The sequence below is a fragment of the Kogia breviceps genome, chromosome 5 (assembly GCF_026419965.1).
Source record: "Kogia breviceps isolate mKogBre1 chromosome 5, mKogBre1 haplotype 1, whole genome shotgun sequence".
NCBI lineage: Eukaryota > Metazoa > Chordata > Mammalia > Artiodactyla > Physeteridae > Kogia > Kogia breviceps.
The window spans coordinates 130,896,838-130,904,681 of record NC_081314.1 but is presented as its reverse complement, the minus strand read 5'-3'; the positions used below and the strand labels follow the sequence as shown (position 1 = coordinate 130,904,681).

The 7,844-nt window shown below is 37.1% G+C and overlaps 1 pseudogene; it reads left to right on the top strand.

Moving 5' to 3' along the window:
- The first annotated feature begins 4,994 nt into the window (after positions 1-4,994).
- LOC136794214 (protocadherin Fat 1 pseudogene) lies at positions 4,995-7,215 on the top strand (annotated as a pseudogene).
- Positions 7,216-7,844: the final 629 nt, after the last annotated feature.

Here is a 7,844-nt window from a genome sequence, read left to right as displayed (position 1 = left end):
CAAGACTGCTTTGGCTGTTCGGGGTCTTTTGTGTCTCCATACAAATTTTAAGATTTTTTTGCTCTAGTTCTGTAAAAATGCCATTGGTAACTTGATAGGGATTGCATTGAATCTGTAGACTGCTTTGGGTAGTATAGTCATTTTCACAGTGTTGATTCTTCCAATCCAAGAACATGGTATATCTCTCCATCTGTGTGGATCATCTTTAATTTCTTTCAACAGTGTCATAATTTTATGCATACAGGTCTTTTGTCTCCCTAGGTAGGTTTATTCCTAGGTATTTTATTCTTTTTGTTGCAATGGTAAATGGGAGAGTTTCCTTAATTTCTCTTTCAGATTTTTCATCATTAGTGTATAGGAAAACAAGAGATTTCTGTGCATTAATTTTGTATCCTGCAACTTTACCAAATTCATTGATTAACTCTAGTAGTTTTCTGGTGGCTTCTTTAGGATTCTCTATGTATAGTATTGTGTCATCTGCAAAAAGTGACAGTTTTACTTCTTCTTTTCCAATTTGTATCTCTTTTGTTTCTTTTTATTCTCTGATTGCCGTGGCTAGGACTTAAACTATGTTGAAGAATAGTGGCGAGAGTGGACATCATTGTCTTGTTCCTGATCTTGGAGGAAATGCTTTCAATTTTTCACCATTGAGAATGATGTTTGCTGTGGGTTTCTCATATACTACCTTTATTATGTTGACATAGGTTCCCTGTAAGCCCACTTTCTCTAGAGTATTTATCATAAATGTGTGTTGAATATTGTCAAAAGCTTTCTCTGCATCTATTGAGATGATCATATGGTTTTTATCCTTCAGTTTGTTAATATGGTATATCACATTGATTGATTTGTGTATATTGAAGAATCCTTGCATCCCTGGGATAAATCCCACTTGATCATGGTGTATGATCCTTTTAATGTGTTGTTGGATTCTGTTCCCTATTATTTTGTTGATGATTTTTGCATCTATATTCATCAGTGATATTGATCTGTAATATTCTTTTTTGTAGTATCTCTGTCTGGTTTTGGTATCAGGGTGATGGTGGCCTCATAGAATGAGGTTGGGAGTCTTCCTTCCTCTGCAATTTTTTGTAAGAGTTTGAGAAGGATGGGTGTTGGTTCTTTAAATGTTTGATAGAATTCACCTGTGAAGCCATCTGGTCCTGGACTTCTGTTTGTTCGAAGATTTTAAATCACAGTTTCAATTTCATTACTTGTGATCAGTCTGTTCATATTTTCTATTTCTTCCTGGTTCAGTCTGGGCAGGTTATAGCTTTCTAAGAATTTGTCCATTTCTTCCAGGTTGTCCATTTTATTGGCATAGAGTTGCTTATAGTAGTCTCTTAGGATGCTTTGTATTTCTGCAGTGTCTGTTGTAACTTCTCCTTTTTCACTTCTAATTTTATTGATTTGGGTCCTCTCCCTCTTTTTCTTGATGAGTCTGGCTAATGGTTTATCAATTTTTTTTTATCTTCTCAAAGAACCAGTTTTTAGTTTTATTGATCTTTGCTGTTGTTTTCTTTGTTTCTCTTTCATTTATGTCTGCTCTGGTCTTTATGATTTCTTTCCTTCTACTCACTTTTGGCTTTGTTTGTTCTTCTTTCTCTAGTTCCTTTAGCTGTAAGGTTAGATTGTTTATTTGAGATTTTTCTTGTTTCTTGAGGTAGGCTAGTATAGCTGTAAACTTCCCTCTTAGAACTGCTTTTGCTGCATCCTACAGGTTTTGGATCATTGTGTTTTCATTGTCATTTGTTTCTAGGTATTTTTAAATTTCCTCTTTGATTTCTTCAGTGATCTCTTGGTTATTTAGTAACATATTGTTTAGCCTCCATGTGTTTGTGTTTTTTCCTTTTTTTCCCCCTGTAACTGATTCCTAATCTCACAGCATTGTGGTCAGAAAGGATGCTTGATATGATTTCAATTTTCTTAAATTTACTGAGCTTGATTTGTGACTCAAGATGTGATCTGTCCTGGAGAATATTCCATCCGCACTTGAGAAGAAAGTGTAATCTGCTGTTTTGGGATGGAATGTCCTATAAATATCAATTAAATCTATCTGGTGTATTGTGTCATTTAAAGCGTCTGTTTCCTTATTTATTTGCATTTTGGATGATCTGTACATTGGTGTAAGTGAGGTGCTAAAGTCCCGCATTATTAATGTGTTACTGTCAATTTCCTCTTTTATAGCTGTTAGCAGTTGCCTTATGTATTGAGGTGCTCCTATGTTGGGTGCATATATGTTTATAATTGTTATATCTTCTTCTTGGATTGATCTCTTGAACTTTATGTAGTGTCCTTCCTTGTCTCTTGTAACATTCTTTATTTTAAAGTCTATTTTAGTGGATATGAGTATTGCCACTCCAGGTTTTTTTAGATTTACATTTGCATAGACTATCTTTTCCGTCCCCTCACTTTCAGTGTGAATGTGTCCCTTGGTCTGAAGTGGGCCTCTTATAGACAGCATATATATGGGTCTTGTTTTTGTATCCATTCAGCAAGCCTGTGCCTTTTGGTTGGAGCATTTAATCCATTCACGTTTAAGGTAATTACCGATATGTATGTTTCTATTAAAATTTTCTTAATTGTTTTGGGTTTGTTTTTGTAGGTGCTTTTCTTCTCTTTTGTTTCCCACTTACAACAGTTCCTTTAGCATTTGTTGTAGAGCTGGTTTGGTGGTACTGAATTCTCTTTGGTTTTGCTTGTCTGTAAAGCTTTTGATTTCTCCAACAAATCTGAATGAGATCCTTGCTGCATAAAGTAATCTTGGTTGTAGGTTCTTCCCTTTCATCACTTTAAGTATATCATGCCACTACCTTCTGGCTTGTAGAGTTTCTACTGAGAAATCAGCTGTTAACCTTATGGAAGTTCCCTTGTATGTTATTTGTCATTTTTCCCTTGCTGCTTTCAATAAGTTTTCTTTGTCTTAATTTTTGCCAATTTGATTACTATGTGTCTCAGCATGTTTCTCCTTGGGTTTATCCTGTATGGGACTGTCTGCATTTCCTGGACTTGGGTGGCTATTTCCTTTTCCATGTTAGGGAACTTTTCGACTATAATCTCTTCAAAGAGAAAGAGATTCTCTTTCTCAGGTCCTTTCTCTCTCTCTTCTCCTCTAGGACCCCTATAATGTGAATGTTGTTGCGTTTAATGTTGTCCCAGAGGTCTCTTAGGCTGTCTTCATTTCTTTTCATTCTTTTTTCTTTATTCTGTTCTGCAACAGTGAATTCCACCATTCTGTCTTCCAGGTCACTTATCTGTACTTCTGCCTCAGTTATTCTGCTATTCATTCCTTCTAGTGTAGTTTTCATTTCAGTTATTGTGTTGTTCATCTCTGTTTGCTCTTTAATTCTTCTAGATCTTTGTTAAACATTTCTTGCATCTTCTTGTTTTTTGCCTTTATTGTTTTTCCAGGGTCCTGAATCATCTTCACTATCATTATTCTGAATTCTTTTTCTGGATGGTTTTTCTATCTCCACTTCATTTAGTTGTTTTTCTGGGGTTTTATCTTGTTCTTTCATCTGGTACATAGCCCTCTCTCTTTTCATCTTGTCTATTTTTCTATGAATGTGGTTGTTTTTCCACAGGCTGCAGGATTGTAGTTCTTCTTGCTTCTGTTGTCTGCTCTCTCTCCTTTAGGATTTTTTTTCAGGATTTCTTCTGAAAAAGGACTCAGTTTTTGAATTAAAACCGAATTTGTTTATATCTTGTTTTGAAAGACATTCAACATCCATTTAATCTCCTTTATATGTTCAAGAAATCCTCATTGTTTCTGTCCAAGCCTTCCTGGCTTTCCTGCATTACCATAGTTATTCATATTTTTATATTGTGTTACTTCAGAGGGATTTGTGATGCAAAGAAAAGGAAATGTGTATGTTTAGTCAACCATCTTCTATTTGAAGGCAAAACTTTCAAATTTTTAAATGATATAATTCAATGTTTTTTTCTCTTTTCATAAAAGCCTTATAGCCTATAAACCAGAAAGCTTTCAGAAAAAGCAGTCTAAAAATATAATTATGCACACACATTTAGAGAAGTTTCTAGTTAACTTCTCTTCAAAAATATTTGATCCTGAAGGCATAATCTAAAACTTCTTAGCAATTACATTCTATTTTTGACTTATTTTCTTCTCACAACATATATATTCTTGTCTGTCCCTTCCTCTTTTGGTTGGGTATTTAACGCCTTCATACTGTGTGATTCAAGTCCTTCCTGTCTTTCTTTGCAATTTTACCGTGTTTTAAATTCTTTTCTTACATAGCTCTTCTTCCAAAGACCACTGATATTTTAGGTGAACCAGAATCCACTGAAAATTACAAGAAATATTCTGTGTACTATGTTATTTAAACTGAATGGAAAATATAGTGTTTTGCTGAGTACTCTCAGATTTGTATATATCCATGAATTAATCCAATAAGAGATTTTTTTTGAATGCATACAACATGCCAGAGATATTTTAGGCTCTAAATGTGACCAAGTGACCAGTGACCAAGCCAGAAAAATCCCTGACCTCATGATTTTAGATTCCAGTGGAAGACAGGCAATAAGATAAATGGGTAAAAGATATGTGTATTATGGCTCTCTAGAGAAACAGAACCAATAGAAGGTATATATATAAAGAGATTTATTATAAAAAAATTGGCTGATACAATTATGGAAGTAGGTAAGACTCAAGATCTGCCCAATGAGTTGGCAAGCTGGAGACCCAGGAGAGCTGATGGTTTAGTTCTAGTCTGGGTCCTAAGGCCTGAGAACCAGGAGAGCCAAAGACATAGTCCCATTCCAAAATCTGGCAGGTTTGAGACCCAGGAAGAGCCTGTGTTTCAGTTTGAGCTTGAAGGCAAGAGAAAGCCAATGTCCCTTCTCAAATGCAGTCAAGCAGAAGGAGCTCCCTCCTATTCAGGAGGATCCGTCTTTTGTTCTATTCTGGCCTTTGATTAATTGCACAAGCCCCGTGTATATTAGGGAGGACAATCTGCTTTACTCAGTCAATCTCTTAAAATGGAAATCTTGAAAATAAAAATGAATTAGAGATGAAACTGACCCCGAGGCTTAGAACATATTCTACTCATGCAGTTGTAATGTATACACAAGGAGCTGACTATAGCATCGTGGAGATTCATAATGAAAGACTACAAAGCAAATTTAACTGTAGAAGTGGCCCTGAAATTGTGTTTGTTTGAAGCATTCAAGTCAATGATGGGCTGTGACATGCAGTGTCACTTGAAGTGAATGGAAACTATGCCATATTTGTTCTAGACCAAGTCCACACTGCATCAGGCACAGCCCCAGGGACTCTGAAAACCTGGATAATCAATAATTATCAAAACCTGGATAATTATGTGTTTTAGGAGGTCATATCCACCAGCAAGGCACAAGGTGTGGAAGAAGTTAGTAATGGTTTCAGGGGTTGTATGGATTCCATTTATTTGAATGGGCAGGAGATCCCTTTAAATAGCAAACCAAGAAGCTATGTGCACATTGAATAATCAGTGGATCTCTCTCTTGGGTGCTTATGAACAGCTACAGAGGACTGCTCAAGTAACCCCTGCCAGGATGGAGGCATTTACAATTCATCACCTACTAGAGGTTATTACTGCAAATGCAGTGCCTTAAACATAGGGGAGGTGAACATCAATCTGTGTTCCTCCAATCCATGCCTATATGGTGGTACATGCATTGTGGACAATGGACTTTGTTTGCCAATGTAAACAATTATGTACTGGTCAGAGATGCCAGCTTAGTTCATGATGCAAAGATGAACCCTGTAAAAATGGTGGAACATGTTTTGACAGTTTGGATGGTACTGTTAGTCAGTATGATTCAGGTTTTAGGGGAGAAATGTATCAGAGTGACATCGATGAATGTGCTAGAAACTTCTGCCATAACAGGGCCCTTTGTGAGAATACACATGGCTCCTATCACTGTAACTGCATCCACGAGTACAGAGGAAAATACTGTGAGAATGCCACCTCCTATCAACATGTGTTGACTCCATGGCATGTTAAATTGGCTGAAAGAATAGGAATATTTTTTATAACAAGGATAGTTTTACTGGTGGTGGTGTTCGTCCTTTGCCATAAGATGTTTAGCTGAAAGAAGAAACACCAGGCTGAACCTGAAGACAGACACTTGGGACCAACCACAGCTTTCTTGCCAAGACCATAGTTTGATTCAAAGCTAAATAAGAACATTTACTCAGACATACCACCCCAGGTGTCTATCCATCCTATTTCCCACACTCCAAGCATTCCAAGTGGCTCTTGGAACATTCTTTACTGAAATTCCTTTGAAGGACCTGTTATACCAGAGCATCCTGAATTCAATACCTTTAACCCTGAGTCTGTGTACAGACATGGAAAAGAATAGATGTCTGTACATAGCCCCAAACTTGCCTCCCTCTCCTCCTTTGAACTCTCCTCCTGACAGTGACTCAACAGAGAAGCCTAACAGAGACATCCACCATGGTACTAAAGTAGTGGATCTAGATCCTTGGCTCTCCAAGAAACCTCTAGAGGAAGGGCTTTCTCACTCATACAGTGCCTGGGAAAGCCTGTCTGAAGGGCAACCCCCTAGCTCCTTTCCGTCTGAATCATGTGATGACACTGTGTATCACTGGGATACATCCGATTGGATGCCAAATGTTCCTATGCCACATATATAAGAAATCCCCAATTATCGATGAGCAGACACTCCTGTACTCAGCATATCCAAATGCCGTTGATACAGACTATTACCCTGGAGGTTACAACTTTGAAAGTGATTTTTCTGCCATCACTAGAAGACTTTCGTGCGCCTGATGAACGATCAACATGACCTCCAGAATTCAGTGATCAGTTTGAATCCATAAACCCTCCTAGAGACATGCTTGCTGCAGGTAGTTTGGGCTCTTCATTGACAACCGGCCAAAGTTCAACTTGAATCACGTATCTGCCCAGTTTCTATCATGTCAGTACGTCTGAACCTCAAAAAGTAGGCACTGGTGAGAACAGTACTGGTAGAGAACCCTATGCCCCTTACTCTTCAGGATATCAAAAACTTTGAAGCCTCCACTATAGCAAACATGCCCATGTCTGTGTACATGCCCACACCTTCTTCTCCAGATATGTCAGCATGTTCAGAGTCTGAGGTCTTGACGAGTGTCCATGAGAGAGCAATGACGGCCACTTTGAAGAGGTGACAGTCCCTCCACTAGATTCATAACAACATATGGAAGTCTGATGCTCAAACTCCTCCCAAAGTGCCTGGACTTAAATGAACCCAGAGATTATATAAGTAATTTTCTGCATTGTTCTTTGCAGTTGTGCTTAAGTGCTTTTTCTTGGTGAGCTAAAATGGGCACGGCTGTACTGAATTCCACAGTTCTTGATGTGTGAATCATTTCTAGTGTCCTAACTTACTGTCACTGGATGAAATTTACATTGATGGTGCCATTTATGAAAATCTTTTTTGTATTTACATTTGTGTTAAAATCATGAAATGAAAATCAGTCTTGACATCTTGTTAACATGATTCATGTATTTATATAGATTCTATCATTTTAATTTTCCTGTTTTTTTAAGATAAATTTTATATACGGATTTGATTTTTTATAGTTTTAACTAGATTTTCAAGATGTTTTGTGCATTTTTCTTTGGCCGAATTTTGATGGTGTTAGTGTCATTGCCTAGCACCCTGATTTTTTAATATAATTGGAGTTTCACTATTTGCCATTTTCCACTGAAGTATGGCATCTCACTGATACATTTCAATATAATCATTCATTTCTAGCAGTATGTAAGATGAGGAAAGATCTGATACATGGACATGTCTTAAACGTGTTGCTGTAATTTAGAATTATAAGCATTTTT